This window comes from Penaeus vannamei, chromosome 23 (genome assembly GCF_042767895.1).
Source record: "Penaeus vannamei isolate JL-2024 chromosome 23, ASM4276789v1, whole genome shotgun sequence".
In the NCBI taxonomy this organism is placed as follows: Eukaryota; Metazoa; Arthropoda; class Malacostraca; order Decapoda; family Penaeidae; genus Penaeus; species Penaeus vannamei.
Window position 1 is genome coordinate 29,938,274 of NC_091571.1, and position 5,000 is coordinate 29,943,273.

The 5,000-nt window shown below is 39.2% G+C and overlaps 1 protein-coding gene across 16 annotated transcripts in view; it reads left to right on the plus strand.

Moving 5' to 3' along the window:
* Positions 1-5,000, plus strand: part of LOC113804292 (multiple PDZ domain protein) — a gene marked incomplete at its 5' end in the record, with an annotated part of 877,687 nt that overhangs the window by 249,473 nt on the left and 623,214 nt on the right.

The window sequence follows — 5,000 nt, forward strand, 5'->3', positions numbered from 1 at the left end:
AAAGATGGTGATAATGATGATGAGGATGGTGATTAACGTGTGATAATTTTTATGTTGCAAATACGGCTGTTAGCATTGTCTTTCTCGTAGTAACCAGATTTTTTTCCTAATCATATATATTGCAGATAAAAAAACAAGATTACTAAAACTCTTGCGTTTACTCACTACCTTTTTTCTATACCGTCCACTTCACTGTATATAACGTATTTATATACGACTTCAATGTCACTTGAAATATTAAATTGTCTGGTTGTTAGGTTCATATGAAACTGGAAAATGCCAATGTAAGCTGAAACATCATTCGCAGACCAAGTTCCTAGGTTAATTATTTTTTTATAAATATTGAAAATGTTGCCCCCCCCCCCCCCCGCGCCGCTGTCTGTCTGATTCTCTCTTTCCCTCTCTCCCTCTCAACCCTCCCCCCCTCCTTCCCCTCCCTCCCCTCCTCCCCCCCTCCTTCCCTCCCTCCGCCCCTCCTTCCCTCCCATTCCCCCCTCCTTCCCTCCCTCCCTCCCCCCTCCTTCCCTCCCACCCTCCCCCCTTCTTCCTTCCCTCCCCCCTTCTTCCCTCCCTCCCCCCTTCTTCCCTCCCTCCCCATCCTTCCCTCCCTCCCCCCTCCTTCCCTCTCTCTCTCTCCCTTTCACTCTCGCTCTCCCTCTCTCTTCCTTTTTTCTTCCTTTCCCTCCTCTCCTTCTCTTCTTCATCTGATCCCTCCCATCCTTTCCTTCCCTTCCTTCCTTTTTCATCCCTTCCCTCCCTCCATACCCACCTCCCCACAGACTCTTTTTTATCTCTGTGTACAGGAACTATCAATGTCAGTACCCCTTTTTCTTTTTTTCTTCTCTTTACCTCGCGCTCTCGGGTGGTAATATTGCGTGTTTGACCTCTGCGTAATCTCGCAAGGATATTGTTTTGACGCAGCTGAGAGTGGGGGCATTAGCATGGTATTTGCTCCCGCGGGTTGTCTCGGTTCATTTCGCCCGCGCGAGAAGAAAGAATATCAAGGGTAAGGATGATGCGAGATGGAAATGAGTTGGCAGTGGCGATTTCCTTTTTGTTGTCCGCTTAGGGGGGGGGGGGTGGAGGTATGATATATGTGTATATAATAAAATTGGAGAGATATAAATGATAAATGGTTGAAAAAATGGGATGACGAATGGTGGAGACGAAAGATATCACAGAAAGAGATGCCGATAGCGTTTTCTCCATGGCGGTCGTATAGGGTGTTGTTGCAGCGGGTCAATTATGGTAACGAGAGGAAATTAATGGATTATCTCGTGCAGTCAGCGGAATTCTGGTTCCATTATGTGCGAGACAACGGCGTCTGCCACCTGCCTCGTGGGTCCGCCGGCGACGATGAGGGGAAGGAAGGAGAAGGCGAAGGAGGTGGAAGAAAAAGAAGCAGAGGACAGAAGGGAAAATAAGGACAGCAGTGGAGAGGGAGAGGAAGGGGAGAATTGACGGAAAAAGGGGAGAGAGTGCAGAAAGAGAGATATAGAGAGAGGGAGAGAGACAAGAGAGAGGGAGAGAGACAAGAGAAAGGGAGAGAGACAAGAGAAAGGGAGAGAGACAAGAGAAAGGGAGAGAGACAAGAGAAAGGGAGAGAGACAAGAGAAAGGGAGAGAGACAAGAGAAAGGGAGATACATATATAGAGATGATGAAGGAAGATGAAGAAAGGGAGAGACAAGAAAGAGGAGAGGGCAAGAGAAAGGAAGACAAGAAGAAAGGGAGAGAGACAAGAGAAAGGGAGAGAGACAAAGAAAAGAGGGAAGAACAGAAGAAAGGAGAGAGACAAGGAAAGAAAGGAGAGAGACAGAGAAAAGGGAGAGAAGCCAGAAGAAAGGGGAGAAGAGAGACAAGAGAAAGGGGAGAGAGACAAGAGAAAGGGAGAGACACAAGAGAAAGGGACAGAGACAAGAGAAAGGGACAGAGACAGAGAAAGGGACAGAGACAGAGAAAGGGGGAGAGAGTGAGAGTGAGTGAAAGTGAGAGTGAGAGTGAGTGAAAGTGAGAGTGAGAGTGAGTGAAAGTGAGAGTGAGAGTGAGTGAAAGTGAGAGTGAGAGTGAGTGAAAGTGAGAGTGAGAGTGAGTGAAAGTGAGAGTGAGAGTGAGTGAAAGTGAGAGTGAGTGAAAGTGAGAGTGAGAGTGAGTGAAAGTAAGAGTGAGAGTGAAAGTAAGAGTGAGAGTGAAAGTGAGAGAGTGAAAGTGAGTGAGAGTGAAAGTGAGTGAGAGTGAAAGTGAGTGAGAGTGAAAGTGAGTGAGAGTGAAAGTGAGTGAGAGTGAAAGTGAGTGAGAGTGAAAGTGAGTGAGAGTGAAAGTGAGTGAGAGTGAAAGTGAGTGAGAGTGAAAGTGAGTGAGAGTGAAAGTGAGTGAGAGTGAAAGTGAGTGAGAGTGAAAGTGAGTGAGAGTGAAAGTGAGTGAGAGTGAAAGTGAGTGAGAGTGAAAGTGAGTGAGAGTGAAAGTGAGTGAGAGTGAAAGTGAGTGAGAGTGAAAGTGAGTGAGAGTGAAAGTGAGTGAGAGTGAAAGTGAGTGAGAGTGAAAGTGAGTGAGAGTGAAAGTGAGAGAGAGAGAGAGAGAGAGAGAGAGAGAGAGAGAGAGAGAGAGAGAGAGTAGCCTAATCCAAATGAAGATTTACGAGACAAGAGACAGGGCGGTTATGTGTTGGGATCTAACCCAGATGTTGGATGCCGCGCTGTTGTAGGGAGAGGCAGCAGCGAAGTAGTCTGGCCGAGTTGAAGTGATAAACTGACGTCTATGTTTTGTCTCTCGTGGTCAGTGAGTTGTCCGAGGCAACAGGAAAAAGTTTACTGACGGGATTAATGTTTTTTTTTTCGTTGAAGAGGATAGTATTTTTTGCGCTTACGCTACTGGGAGTATTTGTAGGGATACGGAGATTTAGAGGGAATGAAATCTTGATATTAGGGTGTGTGTAGGTTTTTTTTTTATTATTCTCTAAGATGGGCCAGCTTTTTTTAGTTTGAATTGCTTTGTGATATATGATTTTATGTTTGGTTAGTTGTTATTCTCTGTATTTCGAAATTAGGTTTGCGCTGTATTGAAAAAAATAGTGTATCGCGTTCGATATATTTACGGCATAATGGTGATTGATTTTTTATTTGATGTAACACATAACTATCAAATTAACGTCGGCACTGGAAAAAACCACGTGCTGTGTCAAAAAGAAAAAAATCTTTCGATAATTAGTTTTCATAAATGCTCATCATATGTGTATGTAATTTGATGTATCACACTCATATAGATAATGCATCAAATACCGGTAGGATTAACCAGAACAAGGAGTATAGTGATGATAATAATAATGATGATAATAATAATAGTAGTAGTAATAATAATTATAACAATAATAATAATAATAATAACAATAATAATAATGATGATAATGATTGTTTAATAATAATAATAATAATAATAATAATAATAATAATAATAATAATAATAATAATAATAATAATAATAATAATAATAATAATAATGATAATGATAATAATGATAATAATAATAATAATAATAATAATAATGATAATAATAATAATAATAATAATAATAATAATAATAATAATAATAATAATAATGATAATAATAACAATAATGATAATAATAGTAATAAGAGACAAGAGATAAAAGTCAGCATGACAGAAATATGTGACTCGCAAAGCCAGACGAGGGATTAGGCAGTAAATCCCGGCGGACAACACGCCTGACGAAGCAGTTTCGGATGGAGGCATACATTCCTCACGGACACTTGCGGAAATCTTGGGGTGACGCGCGGCGAGCCTAAGTATTCTGCGAGGCCTTCCTTTGACGGGAATCACTGCTCGGTTTGATTATTGTTTGGTTTGATTGTTTTTGATGTTCGTTTTGTTGTTGTCTTGTTGTTGCAGATGTTGTTATTGATATTATTTTATGATCGTTATTGCTGTTGTTATTATTATTATTGTTATTATCATTGTTATTTTTATTATTGTTATCGTTATTAGTAGTAATATTATGATTATTATCGTGATTATCATTATCATTATCATTGATATTGGTATCATTATTATTGTTATTATTATTATAATTATTATTATTATCATCATAGTTGTTGTTATTGATGATATTTTTATTTTTTATTATTATGGTTATCAATGATAAATTTTGTATTATTATTATTACCATTGTAGATTTATTTTTGTTATTGTTATTGTTATGATTATTTATGTTAATGTCAAAATTGTTATTATTATTATCATTATGGTTATTTTTAACATCGCCATCGTCATCGTCATCATCATCATTAGCGTCATCATCATCATGTCTTCATCCTCAAAGCCATCGTCATCATTATATTTATTGTATATTGTTTTTATAATTATTATTAATTTTTCAATAACTTTCTTTGTGTGCTGTTTCTCTTGCGTCTTCGCTACCAGTATCGTTAACAGACCGCAAATCTATGATATTCATGATATTTTTGTTGACAAGGAATGTTGTTGGTAACTTGTGTTTTCAATTTTCATTTCGCAGGTTTAATACAAATTAACCAATCACTTTTATATCCCATTGCTTGCAAGATTGATAACTGTATTTCAGTGAATACGTGTATGTAGTAATTCATATCATATGTATTTTTTAGAGAATGTGGGAAGGTTTCGTTAATTAGTTTTAATTAGTTCTTTAGATTTTAAATCACCGTCATTATGGGTATAATGATCGTGCTAACGTTCAGGAAGGCTTTCACTATCGATGCTGGTATCGGCGCCCAAACGCTCATTCATTTCCTTGATTACTACGTTATCTGACTATCGATGATTTGCTGCTGTGTCGACGTATGTTACGGGTTTAATTATATGTGTGTTTGTTTGTGTGTGCATGTATGCTTGTATGCATGTGTTTGCGTGCGTGCGTGTGTGTATGTGTGTGCGTGTGCGTGCGTGTGTGCGTGCGTGTGTGTGTGCGTGCGTGTGTGTGTGTGTGTGTATGTGTGTGTGTGTGTGTG